The sequence below is a fragment of the Chiloscyllium plagiosum genome, unplaced genomic scaffold (genome assembly GCF_037043375.1).
Source record: "Chiloscyllium plagiosum isolate Xiang-an unplaced genomic scaffold, Cpla_swu_hap1 HiC_scaffold_38, whole genome shotgun sequence".
Taxonomy (NCBI): Eukaryota; Metazoa; Chordata; class Chondrichthyes; order Orectolobiformes; family Hemiscylliidae; genus Chiloscyllium; species Chiloscyllium plagiosum.
This window is the reverse complement of record NW_028270176.1, coordinates 71,732,131-71,756,648: the sequence shown is the minus strand read 5'-3', so window position 1 is coordinate 71,756,648 and position 24,518 is coordinate 71,732,131.

Sequence of the window (24,518 nt, the reverse complement as noted above, 5' to 3'; positions counted from 1 at the left end):
GAGAACAACCTGTAATGATCGCTGATCCTCTATTTCCACACCATATTCCTGCTCCTTTCCCATCCCCTTCATGTCTAACAATCATTATTTATATTCAGTGCCCTGTCTTCCACAGCCTGATCTGGGAGCGAATTCCCCAGATTCACCAGTCTCTGAGAGCAGACATTTATTCTCATCTCAATACAGAGTGGCCTGCCTGTACCTAATACTGTGGACCCTTGTTTTAGACACCACAGACTGGGGAATCATCATCCCTGCTTCCATCCTGTCTCCCCCATCAGAGTTTTATATATTTCACTCATTTTCCTACAGCTCATGGAATACAGATCCAGTCACCCCAAACTCTGATCCCACAACAAGCCTGTCATCCCAGGAATCTGTCTGGTCATCCTTCACTGCTCTCCCTCAATCTCAGATTTGTCATTTATTAGGTAACGACACTAAACCTGCACACAATTCAGCACAATATTTGAGATGGGGTCTCACCAAGGCCCTGTACAGCTGCAGTTTTAGACACCACAGACTGGGGAATCATCATCCCTGCTTCCATACTGTCTCCCCCATCAGAGTTTTATATATTTCACTCATTTTCCTACAGCTCATGGAATACAGATCCAGTCACCCCAAACTCTGATCCCACAACAAGCCTGTCATCCCAGGAATCTGTCTGGTCATCCTTCACTGCTCTCCCTCAATCTCAGATTTGTCATTTATTAGGTAACGACACTAAACCTGCACACAATTCTGCACAATATTTGAGATGGGGTCTCACCAAGGCCCTGTACAGCTGCAGTAAGACGTCCTTACTCCTGTACTCAAATCCCCCTGAAATGATGGTCAACGTACCACTTATCTTCTTAACTGCTTTCACCATCCATAATCAAACAATCACAGAAGCATATACTCTGTACGGTCAGAAAAGCAGTATGATCTACATTTGTCCCAATTTCTTATATGAGATCTGTAACCATAAATGTTATGATATTTCAAGCACATTTAATGGTTGTGCGATTACCCATCACAACTATCTTCTCCGGAAGTTTAATCCTGACTCCAATACCCTCTGGGTGAAAAAAATCCTCATATCTTGTCTAAACCTCAACCCCTTCACTTTAAAAGTGTGCTCTCTTGTTCTTGTCCATTTGACTAAAAGGAACAGCTGCTGAATAGCCACCCTGTCCATGCACCTCATAATCTTACCCTTCTGAATCAAGTCCCCCTCAGCCTTCTCTGTTCCAGTGTAAACAAGTTGAACCTTTATTGCTGGAACAGCACAGCAGGTCAGGCAGCATCCAGGGAACAGGAGATTCGACGTTTCGGGCACAGGCCCTTCTTCAGGAATGAGCAGTTCAAAATACGTACAACACAGATGGCCTCCTTCTTCAAGGACCGCAATTTCCCCCCCGACGTGGTCGACGGTGCCCTCCACCGCATCTCCTCCACTTCCCGCTCCTCCGCCCTTGAGCCCCGCCCCTCCAACCGCCACCAGGACAGAACCCCACTGGTCCTCACCTACCACCCCACCAATCTCCATGTACAGCGCATCATCCGCCGTCACTTCCGCCACCTCCAAACAGACCCCAGCACCAAGGATATATTTCCCTCCCCTCCCCTATCAGCTTTCCGTAGAGACCACTCCCTCCGCGACTCCCTTGTCAGATCCACACCCCCCACCGACCCAACCTCCACTCCCGGCACCTTCCCTTGCAACCGCAGGAGGTGCAACACTTGCGCCCACACCTCCCCCCTCACTTCTCTCCAAGGCCCCAAAGGAAACTTCCATATCCGCCACAGATTCACCTGCACCTCCACCCACATCATCTACTGCATCCGCTGCAGCCGGTGTGGCCTCCTCTATATTGGGGAGACAGGCCGCCTACTTGCGGAGCGATTCAGAGAGCACCTCTGGGCCACCCGGACGAACCAACCCAACCAACCTGTAGCACAGCATTTCAACTCCCCCTCCCACTCCACCGAGGATATGCAGGTCATTGGACTCATCCACCGCCAAACCACAACAACCCGACGGTCGGAGGAGGAGCGTCTTATCTTCCGACTGGGAACCCTCCAACCGCAGGGGATGAACTTGGACTTCACCAGTTTCTTCATCCCCCCTCCCCCCACCTTGTCTCAGCCGGATCCCTCCAGCCCGGCAGCGCCTTCCTGACCTGCAGTCTTCTTCTTGACCTCTCCGCCTCCATCCTACTCCGACCTATCACCCTCACCTTGACCTCTTTCCACCTAACACATTTCCAACGCCCCTCCTCCAAATCCCTCCTCCCTACCTTTTATCTTCTCCTGATGAACACTCTCTGCTCATTCCTGAAGAAGGGCCTGTGCCCGAAACGTCGAATCTCCTGTTCCCTGGATGCTGCCTGACCTGCTGTGCTGTTCCAGCAATAAAGTTTCAACTTTGATCTCCAGCATCTGCAGACCTCACTTTCTCTTCCAGTGTAAACAACCCAATCTTATCCAGCCTCTCTCCATAGCTGATATGCTCCATCACAGGGAACATCCTGGTAAATCTCATCTGCACCCCCTCCAGTGCAATCACATCCTTCCTGTAATGAGGTTCCCAGAACGGTTCACAGTATTCCATCTGTGGCCGAATCAAAGTTTTGTGTAACTGTTATAATCTATGTCTGAATGATTAAAGGATACGCCGACAGTCGCGTGTGACTTCTGAACTAACCTATTACTCTATCTAGTGACATTCAGGGATGTGTGGAGAAGCACACTCTGAGCTTCATAGTGTGCTGCCATTCATTGAGTCCTCCCCTGTCTGGTTAATTCTTCCAAAGTGCATCACCTCATAGTTATTCTATCTGCCATTGCTCCGCCCATCTGTATCTTCCTGTAATATAAAACCTTCCTCCTCACTGTCAACCACCTGGATAATCTCTGTGCTCTGGCAGGAGACAGAGAGTAATTGTAGAAAGCTGTTTGTGTGATTGGTGACCAGTCTCCCCTGCGTATCACAGGGAGCAGTGCTGTGTCCCTTATTATTTGTGGTATTTAGAAATGATGTCGATGTGAATGTGGAGGGGGGCGGTTGTGGTGAGAGTGTGTTACAGATGCTGGGATCTGTACTGAAACCAACACCTGCTGGAGATCACAGTGACTCAGACATCATCCATGGAGAGAGAGCACAGAGCCTTTCATCGCCTATATTCTGATTCCCTTCAAACAAAGCAAACTGAAGTTTTACCTTCCCCAGTTTGTGTATGTTCCTCCCAATACAATTTACTTTATTGTTGTAGGGCTAACTTACTGTATGAATTCTTTAAAAATCCTTCTGATATCCAACTATACCACATCCACTTGTTCTCCATTATTTAGATCGATAAGGGACATTTCAAGCAAAGGTTTTGTAAATGTTGCCTTCCCTTTCAGAAATCTAGCATCATTTTCTTGACGTTTGCTATAACATTCCAAGTGTCCAATATCACATTCTTTATAATAAATTTCGACAGATTCCCCACTGTGAGCAATACGTTTACTGGTCTCCCTCTTCTTCACTTTGTAAATCCTTAGAATGCATTTATAACCTTCCAAATTGAATATGTAAAGATACCGTGATTCCCAATGCAATTATTATGTCTATTTCTGCTTTCTCTGAAATTCTGGTATGAAGTACAGTATGAAGACTAATCAATATCAATACTCAAGGCCAGTTTTCAAACTGTACCTTGTCACTGATATGAATGATGTTAGTCTTTAGTTACACAAGTCCCATGGTCACTTGGTATTCCCAGGAGATTTTCTGGACCTTCGTCCATGAAGACAGATATAAAGCAACTGGTTAGTTTCCCGATCATTTTTCTGTTCTCCACAATAAATTATCCTGCCCACATATTCACTCTTCCACATTTGACCTTGCTTTTATTTTCCTTTCAAATATTCAGAGGTTTTTCGACAGTCTTTTTGTTTCTGGTTAGTTTGTATTGCTGCTCTCTTTATAATTTACTTATCAGTTTATCAGCCCCCTTTTGTTGCAGCCAAAATTTCAATGAATCCACAATAGATGACCCTTCTCTAATGCACTTCCATCGATCTAATGCAATTCTTAACTTCTTTTGTTCACCATCATTGAGTCACCTTTCACTTTTGCGATTTATGCCTTGGAGGTATATATGTACATTGTAGACCTTACAATGTTTCTGTAAAAAACAGACATTTCCTGTCTTTCATTAAGTCACGTTCATGTACATTTCAAATTCACTAAAGCCAAGTTTATTCTCGTATCTTAGTGGCTTGCACGACTCAGGTATGTGCCCGTAATATTAAAAAAACTGCTTGTATTCAGCCGTCATGTAAAATTCAATATATTAAGATCACTATTCCCCAAAGCTCCTCTACAGCAAAGTCTTCGATTTGCTCTTCTGATCACACACCAACTCCAAAATTGCCTGATCAACAGCTCGGTGCTCAATTGACTACTAAAGCAACCCATCTCAGACATGCTCATGATATCCGTTTTCCCAGCATTAACATTCACTTGGGTAACCACTGGTGAGATGTAACTTGAAGCTGTCCATTATTATTCACAAACCTGTATGTCTATTTTCCTGTTTTATAGCATACCCAACAATTGTATTGCAGCTTTCACTTTGATACGTAACTCTCATGAATGTTTGCTTCTCCTTGCTGTTTCTAAGATCCACCTCAACAGAATCTGTGGAATCTGAGTGACGTGGGCTCTGGCGAGGTTAATGGTAGATTCAGACAAGATGTTTGGCGAGGCATAGCTCAACATGGTTATTATCTCACCACATCTTCCCCGTTCTTCTCAAGCGTCATTCTGATATTGTCTCCAGATCTCCCGTTATGCTGGTGGAGTAGAGAAGGACAATGATCTTTTAGCAAAGCTGTGTATTCCCCAGACAGCTGAGACTGCTCTAACCTGGGTGGGAACTTTACAGCAGGGTGGTAAAGTGTTCCTGCTGCTGTACAGGGTCTCAGTGAGATCACATCTGGTGTAGTGCACACAGATTTAATCTCCTCACCGGGGAAAGGAAGTGGGAATGAACTCAAAGATTGTTCCCTCAACTGATTTCTGCAACGAAGGTGTTAATCATAGAATCGCTGCAGTGTGGAAGCAGGCCATTTGGCTCATCAACTCCACACTGATCCTCCGAAGACCATCCCATCTAATCCCACCACCCACCCCACCCAATCTTGTAACCTGGCATTTTCCATGACTAATGCAACTGGCCTCCACATCCCCAAACGTTATGAGTAATTTAGCTTGGCCAATCCACCTTATCTGCATATCTTGGGACTGTGGGAGGAAACTGAATACTGAAATTGTACTAGGATCTCTGGTGCAGTGAGGCAGCAGTGTTTACCTCTGACCTACCCAGTGTGGGCAACACAACTGGCCTGTACAGTTCAGCCCTTGAAAAGTGACATTTGAGCAGGGAGATTCCATAAGTCCCCAAACCTGTCATTGAGCAACAGGAAGTGGACATTGAGATCTTCAGCGACTTGGTCAGGAACAGGAGCAGGACACAATGTAAGAATACCGGGAAGTGTAAGGCAGGAACAGAATGAGCCCAATGAGACACTTATGCCTCTTACGCAGCAATTGGAGCAGATCTTTTACAGCGTTGTGCCCGTTACACAGGAATTGTGAAAGGAAACATAGAGGTTATAGAAAGGGAAGGACTTCGAATAACCAGCTTCACTGGGGAATGAAAAGTAGTGAGGAAACTTTTGGGATTGAAAACACATTATTAGAATCCATTATGAAGCTATAAATAACAGGAGATTTCCAAAGTCAAGCCACAATCCAGCACAGTCAACATAGTTTCATGAAGGATAAATCATGTTTGAATGATTTGACTAACTTTCTTTAAATAAAACGTAACAAGGAAGGTGGATAATGGGGATCCTATAGATGTATTATATTTGGACTTCCAGACATCAATGCATAACGTGCGTCGCAAAAGATTAATATGCAAGACAAGACCACATGGTGTTAGGAACAATTTACTTGCTCGAGGAGAGGATTAGCTAACCAGTAAAAACCATGATATGGAGCCGCTGGTTTTGGAATGAGTGGGACAAGATCAAAAATCAAACGACACCAGAATAGAGTCCAATGGGTTTATTTATAAACACAATGTTTTATTGCGCTGTTCCTTCATGGGTGTAAGAGAGAGGATGACCTTAAACACAGAAGTTTTATGCACATGAATTGGACATACCTAAGATGGCTCTTAAATACTTAATTAGTTAGAATGGAGGTGCAAGTTTGATTGATTATTATGCAAATTGCAGAATTTATTTCAAGTCACTGCCTGGAGATAACTTCAGGTAAATGAAGTAACACTTACGGTCAGACAATGTATTCTAAGCGTGAAGCCTTGTTTGGACGCTGTCTGTGTCTTCACCTGGAGTCAGACTGGTTTTATTTTCAAAGTAGGAGTTTATAAAATATCACATTGACTGACTGTCTACAACTTGAACGTATTTGGAAAAAAAATGCATTTGCAAATACAAATGGTCAAATGCAAGTTCAACCCGCAGATTTATATGTGCATACATGTGTGTGCCTAAGTAGGAGAGAGGGGCGTGTCTGTGTGAAGGAGAGAGAGAGGGGTGGAGAGAGAGAGAGAGACACTGTGTGTATGTGAGAGAGAGTGAGAGGGTGTGTATGTGTGTGTGAGTACAGGACTTAGAGGGAGAGGCTGTGTGTGCATGCGTGCGTGTGACGGAGTGGAGTGCGCATATGTGCATTTGAGAGACGGAGAGTGAGAATGTGTGTGTGGAACGGATAGGGAGAGTGTGCATCAGTGTATGTAATGGGGAGAGTGAGAGTATGTGCTTGTCCAGATGAAAACACATACAGATACAGCAAATCCCTTTCCCCACACACACTCACTCCGTGTTTTCAGAGTGTCACCTCTATGCAGTCTCTGCTCCATTTGGTGTTCATGTTGCAGACGCAGTTGCAGTAACTACAGTCCCCATGCTCCATCCAGAGTTGGGTCAGCAAATCCTCAGGTCTCCCTGGATGTCTGACGCACCTCACAGCACAACCTCCAGTAAACCATCCTCAGCCCCGCCACTAACTTTTCAATAACAGGAGTAAGTCACAAGCCCCTCAGCTACAAGCCAGATGTCTATTCCTTAACAATTGTACTCGAGGATTTCCCTCATGTTACAGACGCACGATCAACTGAGAGAGACAAACAGAGGCGTTCCATGGGCAGGCGCATACCAAGTTTCAAACGCGTGACTCAGAGCTTACTGGAACACTGCTGTCCATGGAACACGACATGGGAAACAATGGGAAGTGAACAACAGCCTGACGCACACCATTTCAATGGCTCTGAGCTTCACAATGCCAGCAATCGATACAGGAAGAAGTCAAAAACTACGGCCAGGGAAAGATACAGAAAAAAAAAACAAATAATTTATTAACTGATAACTTGCTGATAATATGGATAAGGAGATGGGGGCAATAGAATAACGGGATAAGTGACACAATGGTCGGTCCAATCCCAAGAAAGCAAACATTGAATAAAGACATTGCCATATCCGCTAGAATGCTCATTGCCTCAAATTCTGAATCTGCTTCACAGAACCAGCACAGACACCGTAAACTTGGGTAAGGTAACGGCTAATATGGAGAGCTGTGTCGGCCGTGCTAGTGGATTACTTGAAAAACTGGATTATCTGCACAGCATGGGGAGCATTGCAAACCTTTGCCAGGATATTGCAACCCTCTACCTTCACCCTCTGCCTCCTACCTTTGAACCAGTTTTGTATCCACATGGCTTTCATATGAACCAACCCTGATAAACAGATGACCATGCACAATGTTATTCAACGCCTTACTGAAGTCCATATCGACAATGTACACCACTCTATCTCAATCTTTTTTAGTTGCTTCTTCAAAGAAATCTCAGTCAAGTCAGTGAGACACAATATTGCTTGCACAAAGGCATGTTGACTATCCCTAATCACTCATTACCTTTCAAAATGCGTGAAAATCCAATGACTCACAATTCCCTCCAACAACTTACCCACTACTGACGTCAGACTCACTAACTTTTCCTTATTACCCTTCTTCAATCCTTTAAGTAATGGCACCATGTAGCCAACCTCCAGTCTTCCGACACTTTACTTGTTGCTATTAATGATAGCAATGTGCCCAGCAATCACTTCCCTACCTTCCCACAGAGTTCTAGCGTACATCTAATAAAAGCCTGGATATTTTCCTGCCTTTGCATGTTTTAAGACCTCCAGCAGCTCCTCTGTAATACAGACACTTTCCAAGATGTCACTACTTTTTTCCCAATTTCTCGAGCTTCCATATCCTCCTGCACAGTGAATACTGATTCAAAATATTTGTTCAGTACCTCCTCCATTTCCTGTGGTTCTGCACATGGGCAGTTTTGCTGATCTTTAAGGATGTCCTATTCTCTCCACAGTTACTCTTTTGTCCTTGACGTATTTGTAGAATTCCTTTGGAGTCTTCTTAACTCTATTTGCCAAAGCTATCACATGTCCCCTTTTTATGCTCCAAATTTCCCGCAAGTATACTCTTGTTGATTTCCGACTCTTTTCGTGATTCACTTTAAATCAGGAATTAAGAGGCTAATGATGACCATTCCGATTGATGGAAAAATCGATCCGGTTCACTGACACGCTTTAAGGAAACAAACTGCCGTTCTTACCTGGTCTGGCCTACACGTGACTTCAGAGACACAGCAATATGGTTGACTTCCAACTGCCCTCTGGGCAATTAGGGATGGGTAATAGATGCATGCCTAGCCAGTGATGCCCTCATCCCGTGAATGAATTAAGAAAACAACCCTCAATTCCTGCTGTCTATACCTGACATATGCTTCCCTTTTACCCGTGACCAGAACCTCAACTTCTCCAATCCTCCAGCATTCCTGGCACGTACCAGCCTTACCCTTCACCCTAACAGGGACATAATGTCTCTGTACTCCTGACATCTCATTTTTGAAGGCTTCCCACTTCCCAATTGACCCCCTTTTCTGAGAATATCTGTCCCAATCGTATTCTTAGTTATTATCATCAAAATTCAACCATTTAGAACTTTAAGCTTCAGACCTGGTTCATCCTTTTCCATCTCCATTTTAAAACTAATAGAATTATGATGACTTGCCATAAAGTGCTCCCACACTGATACCAAAACCATCCCCTCCCCACTGCCTTACTTCCCAAGGGTAAGGTGACGTTTAGCTCCTTCTCTGTGCTGGAAAGCATTGGTCAAACAGCTGCAGCGTTGTAACTGGGATTGGGGTCAGCAGAGTCTTCGGCTCATTGGTTTGAATCGAACAATAATTTGACTCAATGCCATTTTCATTGAGCGTGACAGAGGGATTGTCTGCACGAGGCTGAGCTAGATTTTTGGTGCTATCTTATTGGCGCCATCTCATTAACCACCCACCCCACCCCATGGTGTCCCTCTCATTCAATACCAGCCCGATTCTCCCACCCATCAAAGTTGGAGGTAATCACCATCACCCGCATGCCCCTTGGTATTCCGTGATCTTTGGCACTGGTGCCATCTTTAAAAGGCCAATGGGTACATGGTTGAGCTTTCTCAGGTTGGCACTGCCCTGCAGAATTTATCCTGACCATGGCAGATAAAGGGGAATTATACCATGGTTTGTCGACAGAGACACGGAGGTTCTGGTGGATGGGCTGGGCAAGTACAGAGGGGGACCATTCTCTTCCCAGCGGGGGCCACACCACTAGACACAGCGAGCATGGTCTGGGCTCTCCACCCAGCATGCAACACCATCTCTCTCTCCCTCTCTCTCTCTTTCTTTACTCTCTACTATATCTCCCTCACTAATAGCACTGGATGGATACAACACTGTTGACTGACTTCCTCTGGACACGCCACCAGCTCCCCCCACACCCCCCCCCCCCCCACCCACATCAGCACTAACAGCAGGGTCACCCAATCCCACTCTCACTCCATCCTTCACCGTCTCCTAATCCAGGACAGACAGCTTGGAATAGGACACAAAGAGTGAAGCTGGGTGGTGAAGTGCCCGATATCCATTTCCCCCACCCCACTCACTTACCTGTGTGTCTGTATTTGACTCTGTGGCTATCTATACGTGTGTGTAGGTCTGACAGTCTCTGTGGTGTTTAAAATGACAATCTCTCCATCAGCTAGCCTCCTCACCCTACTGCAGTGACGGCGGCAGAGGATGAAAACCTTCGAGGATTCAGTCTGGGAGGGAGAGAGGGCAGCAGCTCACAGCACCATCCAAACTGGCAACACCATCAACACGTACAACTTTCCCCAACCCCCTCCACACCCCCACACCCCCACATACACTCACACACAATGCTGGTAGGTGGAAGGTTGCAACTATACTTAGCCCTATCAGTATAGAAATGCTCGCCTCCGAGTGAACCATTTTGTCAGGAGATTAGATGAATTGATTTCTCATTCTGTGACTTGCAATGCTTAAAAATTATGTGATAAAGTATTGAAAAGTCCCAAAAAGTTCCAGTAATGTTGGGAATGACACAGGAACAACATTGTTTAGTATCAGACAAAACTGCTCTGTGCTTCCAAAGATATTATTTGAAAAATCAAACGGCCATGCAATTTGACAGATTCACAGCAAAGGATTTATTATGTTCTCAGAGTTAAAAACTGTGGCACCGATGCAGTGGTTTGGGTAGTCCAACAGAGGGAGGTATTGTCAGAATCTAATCTCAAAACTCAGAGGCGAGCACTGCTGCCTCACAGCACCAGGCACCCGGGCTCGTGTCCACCCTCAGGCCACTGTCTGTGTAGAGTTTCACATTCTCACCGTGTCTGCGTGGGTTCCCTCTGGATGCTCTGGTTTCCACCCACAGTCCAAAATATGGATGTTAGGTGAATTGGACATGCTAAATTGTACATAGTGCCGAGTGATGTACAGGTTAGGGGCATTAGTCATGGGTAAGCATAGGAGAGCATTTAAACGGGTGTGGGGGTGGGTTACTCTTCGAAGGGTCAGTGTGGACTGTTGGGTCGAAGGGCCTGTTTCCACACTGTAGCGATTTTATGAACTCTCTGAACAACAGGGACAGACGGAGAGAGAGGAGGAAGAAGACTTTGATTCCAAGTTCAATCGATTTACTTCAAAAACAACTTTGCACAGAGATGCAGACAGAGGTACACACAAACTGAGATACTGATACTACCACACATAACACAGACCCACAGAGATACGCACATATATATGGACATTTACACACAAACACACAAACATAACCCAACATACAGGCACACACAATCTTGAATACAGAGATATATACATTTTTTAATTAATAAGTTATCATTGGCTCGTCAGAGAAGGCAGGAGAATGGGGTTCAGAAATATTTTAGCCGTGATCAAATGTCATGGCAGAAAAGATGGGTTGAATGACCTCATTCTGCTCCAGTGTTCATTGCTCATATGATCTTTCCTGGAATTGTCTTTCCGCGAGGTCAGTGGAGATTGAATTTGATAAGTATTTAGTTTAGGAGAGTTAATGGGAATGTGGATAGCTTTGAGGGGCTGAGTGGTCGATATCTGTTTCTAATTGTCGACTCCTTATATATCAAAAGAGTGGTGATTGGTTTGAGGGGAACACATTTTGAGAATAAGGACAGTTCCATTTCAGACTGAAACACGAATGCTCCTTTCTCTTCAGGGTTGTACGATCTGTGATGTTCTCATCCCTAGGGAGCAGTGAAGACTGGGTTACTGAAAACACTCAAGTTTGAGTTCCATGGAACTTTGATGAACTAGAGAATCCAGGTTTATTGGGAACAGACAGGAAAGAGATGTTTAGTAACAATCACATCAACAATGCACATTCCAAATGGTGCAGCAGGCTGAAGGGGCTGAATGGTCAGCTGCTGCCACTAACCGATATGTTGTTCTCTCAACCACTCAATACCGTTACAGAGGTAAAGAAAGATCCCATTCAGCCAGTCAACATCGTTATAATGAGACAGGCAGAGACCATTCTGCCCTCTAAGGATTTACACAGGAATAGATTGAAGTCATTCAGCCGGCTAAGTACGTTACACAGTTTAGGATGAGGCCATCCTGCCTTTCCAGCTTGTTGCCCAGCAACAGGGGAAACCTGGTAAACTATCAGGGAATAAACATTCAGGATAAATATTTATATTCAGGTTGTAAAGTTGTAACTTGGTGGAATGCCTCAGGAATCAGTGTGACATTATCAACAATTTAGAATCTATACCAATGACTTGGATGAGGTGATTAATTGGATTGGAGCTCAATTACTTCATTTACCAAGATAGTCATTTAACAGCATATGGAGACTCTGCAATGGGATACCGACAGGGGAAATTAGTGAGCAAAGCTTTTGCAGAAAACAGTATAACAAGGGCTAAGGGAAGTCAGTGCTCAGAACAGATAAAATAACAGTGACCTACTCAAATGGAGAGAACATTGCAGAACGCATTGGTACGGAGGGATGTGCGTGTCTCTGTACATGAGCCGTATAAACCTAGTCAGCAGATTCCGCAAGTGATTAGGGAAGTGTATCGAATGATGCTGTTTCATACAAAGGCTATCGGGTATAATCGGGATATTTTACTGTATCTGTACATGACAATGCTGAGACTATATCGAATGTATTGTATGTAGTAATGAACCCTGAAATTGAAAGAAAAAATATGCAATTGTTTTAGAAGATTTTCACAGATGCTTCACTTTACTCTTTGCTAGAGTGAAGGCCTGATAGAATCATAGTGTCATACAGCACGGAAACAGACCCTTCAGTCCAGCTTATTTCCACCGACCAGATATCCTAATCTGATGTAAAATTATTTGCCAACATTAACCCATAACACTCTAAAATTTTCTTGTTTATATATCCATCTATTGCCCTTAAATGTTGTAATTGTACCAGCCGCCATCACTTTTGCTGCCAGTTCGCTCCATACACACACTACACTCTGTATGAAAAAGTTAACACGCAGGTATCTTTTTAATTTTCCCCTCTCACTTTAAATCTTTGCCCCCTGGTTTGGACTCCTCCAGCCTTGGAAAAGAACCTTGGCTGATCCCACATCCATGCCCCTCATGGCCTCTACAAGGTCAGAGTACTTCAGGCCTGAGAATGAGAGCTGATCATATCGAACTATATAAGACCCTAAGGAGAGTGTACTGGGTGGAGCTGAGGGATGAGAGAATAAAACTAAGGATTTAATTTTAGAAAACAACATACTCATTTTAACACAGGTACTATGACGATTTTGTACATAATTGGACAAAAATTATGTATACATATATAAATACACCTCCAAATTATAAACTACAAATCATTCCTAAATGTAGCAGGTAACAGGGATGGAGTCATTCAATCAGGAGAATGTTCAACCATACCTTACCTAGTCCAGGTTGGTGTTTGGGTCACAATATTGCATGTTTCAGATCAGAGAGGGGGCAAATGCAACCCGTCGTAGAAGCAACGGCCATTGCTCCGTCTCTACTTGTACTTCCCTACAGCAACATATGCAAGCTGAAAACCAATCAGCCAACTTTAGAACTCTTTGTGGGTTCAGCTAAGGATTCATTGGAATCTCTCCACTGCCTGCAGCAAAGGGAATTCAGCCAAATCCAACTGTTCCAGGAAGAAACCCCAGTGCTAGCAGCTTCTGTGAGGCAGAATAACTTCAGTGGCAGAATCACAATTGGAACTCTCTCAATTTAGCTATTGTGATGAAATTAACTGTTATTTGGACAAAGCTTTTTCGAATTAATGTTTGCCTTCAGATGTGTGTGTGTGTGGGGTGTGTGTGTGTGTGTGTGTGTGTGTGTGTGTGTGTGTGTGTGTGTGTGTGTGTGTGTGTGTGTGTGTGTGTGTGTGTGTGTGTGTGTGTGTGTGTGTGTGTGTGTGTGTGTGTGTGTGTGTGTGTGTGTGTGTGTGTGTGTGTGTGTGTGTGTCTTTGTGTGCATATTTCTGTGTCTCAAATTTATAGAAAAATAAAAGTTGATGTACATATTGTCAATGTTCAAACTCTATGTCATTTATGAATCCATCGTATTTTGACTAACTTTGCTTTGGCTTTAGGTTAGTTATTTTACCAAATTTAAGAAACCTGCCTGACTGTCCTAACACTGAACCTGAGATGGATAACATTTACCAAATTACACACTTAGTTACACTGACAATTTGTCGTGACGTCTGGAGGAGAGGGAATAGAAAAAGAAGCAATGACTCTCTAACCTCGGTAGGAACAGGGATCAGGAGAAATTCTCAAAAGGGCATTTGAGTGGGAATTTCTCCTCCCCACAGGTTAGTGGTACCTGTCTGTTTGCATTTATTCAAAGGTGTGTTAGTTAAATACTTGACGGGAAAGTGACTTAAGGATAATGAACTGCAGATAGGAACGTGGGGCTGAGACCACACTCTGATCACCCACAAGCTTCGTGCCTGGTGGGGCAGGGACCGACTCCTGTTCCTCAGTCCGACTTTGCCCCATTCCATTGAGCCCCTCAATCGGCTACCCATGAGCAGTTGGAGATCACTTACTCATACTACCTGGTGCACAGAAACCGAGGAGACCATTCAGCTCCAGAGTACAGTCAAATATGATTTGGTGTGGATTAGAAAACATTCTTGGGAAAAGAGTGGGTGTTGAAAATGTGTTGCTGGAAAAGTGCAGCAGGTCAGGCAGCATCCAAGGAGCAGGAAAATCGACATTTCGGGCATGAGCCCTTCTTCAGGAATGACCTGGGGTGTGCAGTGAGAGAGGGACTCACTGAAATTATTGTAAAGAGAGGAAGAGAGCTTCTTCAAGGAAGGCATCCTTGCAAGAGGATTCGCAGTAGGTTAAACTCTTCGAGGAGAAAGTGAGGATTGCAAATGCTGGAGCTGACCTTAATATAATGGCTCCGGAGGTTGGCTCGGGTAAGCACAAAATTACTCTCTATGCAGTTGATGTCCTCCTTTTCTTAAGTTCTCCATTGACATCTGTGCCCCGCTTAATTCAAGTGGTTAAATTATTTGGCATGTTCTCAGGTTAAAGTGAAGTCTGCAGATGCTGGAGATCAGAGCTGAAAATGTGTTGCTGGGAAAGCTCAGCAGGTCAGGCAGCATCCTAGGAGCAGGAGAATCGACGTTTCGGGTATGAACCCTTCTTCAGGAATGACTCTCTCACCTCGGTAATGAGGTGTTACTGTGGGTGTTACTGTGAAACAGTCCCCGCCTCTCTCTTTTCAGATGTTCCCCTGTCTCTATTTATTAGTCATGTTGTTGACCCAGATTCACAGTGATTACAGCCCCCATACTGTACCCAGATATTGCTCACAAAATCCTTTGGTCTGTTTGATTACAGCATTCCTTCACAAAACATCCAGGAAAATAACAACGATGAAACTTCCAAAAACAGAATGCAAGAACATAAGAAGCAGGAGTAGGTTATTCAGCTCCGACAGCCTGCCTTTCGATTCAATACGATCATGGCTGATCTGCTGTAGGCCCCACCTCCTGCAGGGCCTGCCGTGTCAAACATCCATCCATCCCTAACTTCCAACCATCTCAATGTCCTATCTCCGCAATCTCTCTGAGATAGAGAAGTCCCGATGGTCACTCCCCTCTGTGAGAAGGAGACACACCGCACACATACACTGTGACCTTTTGACATCAATAAAATATATGAACACCAGGTAAGATTGACTGACCCAGATAACAAGGCAGTATTTGACTGATGATGGTATCAAGGAACCTGAAGTAAATGGAACATAATGGAGATTATGAAGAATTTCCCCACATTTTTTTGAGTGGGAGCAACAGCGAAGGTAAGGCGAATCAGAAAGGCTACAGCTAAGGAGCGGGAGATGTTTAAAATTACTTACCGGTAATGGCCAGCGGTGTTTTTCTTCCACAGTGGGAGCGGGAGCAGCGGCGTAAGTGACGCGGACCAGAGGGGTAGACGGGAAGGAAAGTAAGTGACCAAATATATTAGCAAGGCCCTGTGGCCCAGAAGGGAAGGGGGCAGAAGAGAAAAGTGCTAGTGGTAGGACACTTGATTGCTAAGAAAATTGACAGGATCAGGATTTCCAGAAGGTATGTTGCCTCCCTCGTGCCAGGGTCTGGGACGTCTCCGATCAGATGAATAAGATTCTGAAAGGGGAGGGCAAACAACCAGACATCGTGTTGCATATTGGCACCAATGATACAGCCAGGAAAAGGATTGAGGATATAAAAAGTGATTTCAGGGAGTCAGGTTGGAATCTGCAGAGCAGTAAGAACAGAGTAGTGTTCTCAGGTTTACTACTGGTGCCACGAGATAGCGAGGCGAGGAACAGGGGAGCGGGCACAGCTTAACACATGGCTGCGCAGCTGGTGAAGGAGGGAGGACTTCAGATATGTAGATAATTGGGATGCCTTCTGGGAAGGTGGGACCTGTACATGAAGGACAGGTTGCACCTGAACTGGAAGGGGACCAATGTCCTGGGTGGAAGGTTTGCTCGAGTGGTTCAGGAGGGTTTAAATTGTATTGCAGGGGTGTGGGAACCTAAGCTATATACCGGAGGTGAGAATTGATGGAGATGAGACAATAGCAAGAGGTAGCGTTAGCTAGTGGGAAGGAATTTCCTGGGAAAGAACCAAGGGATTGGTTGAAGTGTGTTTGCTTTAATGCAAGGAGTATCAGGAATAAAATTGATTAGCTTAGAGCATAGATCAGTACCTGGTGCTATGATGTTGTAGCCATAACAGAGACGTGGGTTTCTCAGGGGCAGGAATTTTTGCTGGATGTTCCAGGATTTAGAACATTAAAAATAATATAGGGAGGGGGGGGGGGGGGAAAGAGGAGGGGTTGTAGCACAGCTAATCAGAGAAGGTATCACAGCTACCGAGGTCTTCATTGTCATGGAAGATCTGCCTACTGAGTCAGTATGGGTGGAAATTAGGGACAGTAAGGCAACAGTCACCTCAGGGGTTTACTACAGGCCGCCCCAATAGCAACAGGGAGATTGAAGAAAGCAGAGGTTGGCAGATTCAGGAAAAGTGTGAATGTAATAGGGTTGTTGTAATGGGTGACTTTAACTTTCCCAATATTGATTGGAACCTCCTGCGAGCAGATGGTTTGGAAGGAACTGTTTTTGTAAGGTGTGTTCAGGAGGGTTTCCTAACTCAGTACGTCGACAGGCCAACGAGGGGAGAGACCATTTTGGATTTGGTGCTCGGCAATGAGCCGGGGCAGGTGTCAGATCTTGCGGTGGGACAGCATTTTGGTGATAGTGACCACAACTGCCTCACATTCTACATAGCCATGGAGAAGGAGAGAAGCAGGCACAATGGGAGGATATTTAATTGGGATAAAGGAAACTATGATGCTATCAGACGTGAGTTGGGAAGCACGGACTGGGAGCAATTGTTCCATGGAAAGGGCACTATAGACATGTGGAGATTGTTTAAGGAACAGTTGTTGCAAGAGATGCATAAATGTGTTCCTCTGAGACAGGCAAGAAGTGGTAAGATAAAGGAACCTTGGATGACGAGAGCGGATGAGCTTTTCATCAAAAGAAAGAAGGCAGCTTATGTAAGGTGGAGGAAGCAAAGGTCTTGCTCAGCTCTAGGGGATTACAGGCAGGCGAGGAAGGAGCTCAAAAATGGTCTGAGGAGAGCCAGGAGGGGCTTTGCAGGAAGTACTAGGGAGAATCCAAAGGCATTTTACACGTATGTGAGGAATAAGAGAATGATCAATGAAAGAGTATGACCGATCAGGGACAGGATAGGGAACTTGTGTATAGAGTCTGAGGAGGTAGGGTAAGGCCTTAATGCGTTTTTTTGCTTCTGTCTTTACTAAAGAAAAGGACCTTGTAGTGAATTAAACCATTGAGGAGCAGGTAAGCTGATGTGCTGAAAATTCTGACAATTATTAAGAGTGACAAGTCGCTAGGGCCAGACGAGATATGTCCTCGGCTTCTTTGGGAAGTGAGAAATGTGATTGCTTTGCCGCTTGCGAAGATCTTTGCATCCTTGCTCTCCACTGGAGTTGTACCTGAGGACTGGAGGGAGGCAAATGTAATTCCTCTCTTCAAGAAAGGAAATAGGGAAATCCCCGACAATTACAGGCCAGTCAGTCTCACGTCTGTCGTCTGCAAGGTGTAAGAAAGGATTCTGAGAAATAGGATTTATGATCATCTGGAAGAGCGTGGCTTCATTAAATGCAGTCAGCACGACTTTGTGAGGGGCAGGTCATGCCTCACAAATTTTATTTTGTTCTTTGAAGATGTTACTAGACACGTTAATGAGGGTCGAGCGGTGGATGTGGTGTATATGGACTTCACAAGGCACTTGATAAGGTTCCCCATGGTAAGCTCGTTCAGAACGTCAGGAGGAATGGGATACAGGGAAATTTAGCTGTCTGGATACAGAATTGGCTGGTCGACAGAAGACAGCGAGTGGTAATGGAAGGAAAGTATTCTGCCTGGAGGTCAGTGGTGAGTGATGTTCCACAGGGCTCTGTTCTTGGGCGTCTACTCTTTGTAATTTTTATTAATGACTTAATAAGGAGATTGAAGGATGGGTAGGTAATTTTGCAGACGACACAAAGGTTGGATGTATCGTTGACAGTATCGAGGACTGTTGTAGGCTGCAGCGTGACATTGACAGGATGCAGAGATGGGCTGAGAGGTGGCAGATGGAGTTCAACCTGGATAAATGCGAAGTGATGCATTTTGGAAGGTCAACCTTGAAAGCTGAGTACAGGATTAAGGATAGGATTCTTGGCAGTGTGGAGGAACAGAGGGATCTTGGTGTGCAAGTACATGGATCCCTTAAAATTGCCACCCAAGTGGACAGGGTTGTTAAGAAAGCAGATGGTGTTTTGGCTTTCATTAACAGTGGGATTGAGTTTAAGAGCCGTGATATCTTGTTGCAGCTCTAGAAAATTTTGGTTAGACCGAACGTGGAATACTGTGTCCAGCTCTGGTCGCCCTATTATAGGAAAGATGTGGATGCTTTGGAGAGGGTTCAGAGGAGGTTTACCAGGATGCTGCCTGGAATGGACGGCTTATCTTACGAAGTGAGGTTGACTGAGCTTGGACTTTTTTATTGAAAAAAGAAGGAAGAGAGGCGACCTAATTGAGGTGTACAAGATAATGAGAGGCATAGATAGAGTTGATAGCCGGAGACTTTTTCCCAGGGCAGAAATTGTTAACATGCGAGGTCATAGTTTTAAGCTGTTTCGCGGAAAGTATAGAGGGGATGTCATAGGTGGGTTGTTTACGCAGAGACTTGTGAGAGCATGGAATGTGTTGCCAGCAGCAGCTGTGGAAGCGAGGTCATTGTGGATATTTAAGAGACTGCTGGACATGCATATGGTCATAGGAATTTGAGGGTTCGTACATTAGGTTTACCTTACATGAGGATCAATGGTTGGCACAACATCGTGGGCTGAAGGGCCTGTTCTGTGCTGTACTGTTCTATATTCTATGGTTGGAGTGATTCAACACAAAGAAGATGGCTGTGGTTCTTGGACATCCACCACCTCAGTCCTGGAACATCTCTGCGGGAGATCCACAGAACAAGCATCCTCAGTTGCTCCTCAATGTCTTTCCCTCCATCATAAGCTCAGAAGTGGGGAAGGTCAATGAAGATCACACAATGTTCAGTATAACATGTCCTCCCTCAGCTCCTGTAGCAGTCTGTGTCCATGTGCAGCAAGACCGGGGCAGCATTCAGGCTTGTGCTATTAAAATGTCGGTAACATTCATGCAACAGTCCTGCTGGGCACTGTGCATTACCACAGTAAAGAGAAGAGTTCATTCAGCACCTCAAGCTCACTTCACAGGAATGTGAGGAGCTCATTCAGCCCATCAACACTATTGGATAAGAATAGGGATAGCCCATTCAATGCCTCCTGCCTATTACACAGGAAAAGAAGGAGCCCAGCCAAACACATTGAACTGTTAAACAGGAACCAGGTATTGCCCAATCAGGCCCTTGAGCTTCTCCCCTGACACCAGGAGGCGGCCATTGAGGCCCTCAAGCCCCTTGTACAGAAACAGGAGGATGTTATCAACGCCCCAACATGCCAACTAATGAAGCAGAGACTGCACGGATAGACTGCTCCATCTTGTTCCTCCTGGCTCCATTGCTAATGGTACACAATTGATACATCAACGTGAGAGGCTGACAGTGAAGAGGGAAGACAAATGTTTCATGTGAAGTCTCAAAGAAGCATCTTCCAACTCTGAGAAGTAGACTTGTGTTCTCTATAGATGGCAGAAGCTATTGCGAATGGCTAACTCTTTCAGAAGTAAGGCATTGTAGCTGTTGACAGATTTGTGAACAATGTGACGATCATTGCAGGGTCATACACCAACTGCACATTGAGGTGGTGAGAGTGCAGTCAAAGCCTGAAGCTCTCTCTCAACAAACATGGGAGCTCCACAGAGCTACATAAACTACCAAGAAGCATGTATCATGGGGAAAATGCAATTTCTCATCTCACCAATGTCTTTCAATGGAAAGAATGTGTGTTCGTCTATGATGTTCAGGTTTCAATGCAGTGAACTCTTATTCTGTCACCATGCAACAAATTAAGCATCCATTATTTCACACCCTCTTCATGTTACCATCATCCCAGAGATTATTGTGATAAAATAGCTTTGCACTGCCTCTATGACAAGGATTTATAATGGAGAGAGTGTCTGTCGACAATAGCCCAAATGCTGCCTCAATAACACTCCCCAGCTCCTACAAATGATTCATTTTGTAATGAAGGCTGGCATTTTATTTCCTGTACTGTTAATGGATGCCCTGCATGAATTCTGTTCATGACTTATGACCAAGGGCATACAGGTCCTTTATTGCAAAAAGCACTTCCCAACCTCTCACCTTCTAATAAATACAACATGTAAAGGACTGTATGTGTTGTTCACATTCAAATCACTTCTTTGTGTTACAAATAGCGGTGTTCCAAGCGCCCCTAGTCTCTGTGTTCTCTCCATCATCCAATTCTCAATTCATGTAGGATATCTCTCACTTACCCAAGGACTGTAACTTTTTTCACTCACCTGTGTGCAACCGTGTCAACCTTCTTCTGAAAATTCAAATACACTGTTCACCCTAGTTCTCACTCGTCGATGTCACAACCAATACCCTCCATAAACTCCAGTATGTTTTTTAAAGATAGTTTTCCTGTCCTGAATCTAGGTTGGTGCTGCTCAATCATATCACTGTTCTCCAATGATCTATTTATGATTAATTACAAAAATTGATCATAGTTTCCTCACTCATGACATCAGCTTATCCCCCAGTTGGTTTTCTGTTTTCAACCTCCGTCCTGTTGTATATATGTATGGTCGTAATAGCCGTTTTCCAGTCTGCAGGATCCTTTACAGAATATAAAGAGCTTTAACCACCCTCATATAATTAAGGAAAAGTCAGGAGAGAAGGACGCTATTGACCCATTCTGTCTGCACCAGCTCCGAAAAGAGTTATCCAGCAAGCTCAGTTCTCCAACCCTATCGTTGTAGCCCTCTAAATTCGCGACTCCTCTGTTCCAGCAGCTTACCAACCTTCAACACAATGAGTTTTTCCAGGACTTCAGCTTTACTAATTCTAAACTTCCTGAAGTTCCTCGCTTTCGCAGTCACCCTGTTCTCTAGTATTTCCAAACAGATTTTCTCTTGCTTCTTCCGTTTGGACAGAACAAATGTATTCACCTCACCGAACAGAAATGGCCTGTGTCACCTCGTGAATACGTGAGAGGATGGGGCTCAGACATAATGGATATGTCCCCATTCCTGCCTGTAAAGTTCCAAAATCAAAATGGTTGATGGGCATTTTGAGTGCAGCCCTCTCCCTGGTGTGAGAATGCACAGCTCTGTGACTTCCTCATTGTTCAAATAAACTGGCTTCGTTCTTTGCACCTGTGAAAGGTATACCATTGGGAAATAGTTGTGGAAATCATAGAAAGGATAGTGCAGTGCCCTGCTCCTCCCTACCCAGTCTCCGCAGAACCAGATACACTGTAAAATATATCCCCATACCTTGCACAGAGTAGGTACACCAGGCCCTCTAGTCTCCCTGAATGAATGCAGCAGCTGACAACACAAATCCAAGGAAACCATCCAGAGAACCTACACTGACGTTCCAATTCCTGGAGCAAGTCAATACGTACATATATGACACACGAACTCAGTGTTGAAGATGCCTACCTCTCCTCTGTTTCTATTCCTGGCTGATAAACTGTTGCATTTCAGTGCAATCCCTGAAATATGAATAGTTCTGCTCTCCATGGAAATAGTTGACAAATTAACTGCGCAATTTTCAGTACCTCAGATACGATAACAGCAACACTGCTATTGATGGTGGAGATGCAAGGGAAGGTGATGGTCTAACAGCATTTTCTCTAGACTATAAATTCTGATATCTCCACAAATATTTCCCAATGGTATACCTTTCCCAGGTGATGTCGCAAACCTGGACTTCAATCCCGCCACAGCAGATGGTGAAATTTGAATTCAATAAAGTATTTAGAATTAACTATCTAATAAAATTTTGATGGTTGTCAGAACTAAGAACATCTGGCACACTAGTGCCCTTCAGGGAAGGGAATATTCTATGTTCACTGGTCTGGCATACATGTGATTTCAGACGTCAGCAGTGGTAGACTCTCAAATGCTCTTTGGAATGGCCAAGTCTGATATTCAGTTATACACTACAAGGTCTCAAAGAAGTGAAACCAGACAGACCTGAGCACGGCCAGTCTACAGCACGTAGAAGTGCAGTGGTTCAGAGATGCAGTTCTCCAGCACTTTCTGAAATCAACTCGGAAAGAGAAATAAATGCTGGCCCAGCCAACAACACCCATGTCCCATTAAAAAGAAAAGAAGATGACCACACCCAGCATGGAGAGATAGAGGGGACAGAACTCCCTTGAAACAGGGACTTGGATATATATATCTACATGGGCATGGGAAAAGGTGAAAAACAAGTGAAAACGATCTCTCAATTTATTTCCATACTAGCTGATTATCCACAGTTCCTTTGGTTTTTTTTTCTGTCTCTATTTCTCCATATATCCAACTCAATCCACCAACACATATTACACAATTTCCCAGCTGATTTCATGACTGATACATGGTGAGTGGACTCAAAAAGCTAACTCTGTTTTTCTCTCAACAGAGACTGTCAAACATATTCCATTTCCTCAGCACTCTGTTTCCTTTTGGTTTAGAACCCCAGCATCTTTCTTTGTTTGATTTAACCTTTATTTTTCTTATTATATCGGACATTAGCCCAACAAGTCCACACTGACCCTTTGCAGAGCATTGCACCCAGACCCACCTCATACCCCATTCTTGCATTTCCCATGGCTTACACGACTTCTAACCCTGTCCCTGCGTCTCGCACAGCTAACACACCTAACTGCACATGATAGGTAATTTAGCATGGTCTATCTACTGAACCTGTGTGCACTGTGGGAGGAAACTGAACCTAACAGAGGTGAACAGGAGCATGAGAGGTATGAGCAGAGTGAACAGACAGCAGCTGTTCCCTTTAGTCAAAGGGTCAAAAATAAGGAGGATCACGTTTAAAATGAAAGACAAGGCATGAAGAGAGGATTTGTGGAATCTGTTTTGAACCCAGGCGATGGTTTGTGTCTAGAATGCATTGCCTGAGAAGGCGGATAAGAAAGGAAACCTCACAAACTTTATAAAGCACTTGTATGGGCATTGGATGGTGCAGACTCGATGGGCCTTTTCTTTAATACAAGATTTCATGTGGTGGCAGCCATGAAAGCTCTGATATATCCTGAAGCAGCAACCAATGAGACTTTTTGGTTTGTCCCATCGAACTGTGCTCAGTAAATGGTGAGATTACAAACCAGAATCATCCCATGGAGTATCAGTATTTACTCAACCTAGGACTGCCCAGCCATCTCTGAAAACATCCATGTTAATCCACATGTTCAGTACAAGAATCGTCCAACGATAGCATCAGCATTATTTCGGCTGTTTGACACCATTATTTTAAGGACACCAATAACATAGAAACAGACTTTGCTTCATTATTATGCAGACTTCTCGTGTAAGGTTCTTATTTCTCTGAAGAATAATAAATTCCTTCTCATATATTCGCATTGACAAAGAGTTCGTTTTCCTGCGAGCGGTTTGTGTAACACTCCATCCATCAGCAGTAATATTTACTCCCAGTTAAACCAGTACATAAGGTGTACAGCTGGCACTCCCTCTCAACAGCCACTTGAATGGACCAACACCAACTGCACCATTAAAATCCCAAATGAACTAAAAAGACAATTCGATTTTCTAATACTTATTAAACAATGAGGAAATTTTATTGATCCAATGAGTGTGTCGCTGTCGTTGAAGTTGTGTGATCTATTTCCGTGAAACCATTTCGTGCATAAATTGAAAGAATAAAAGCTCAGGTCACATATACACGGTAACGCAACATTTAAACACAAGATGCCAGGGAATAGTAGGCTACAGATCTTCAGGAAAATGGAAATAATGTAG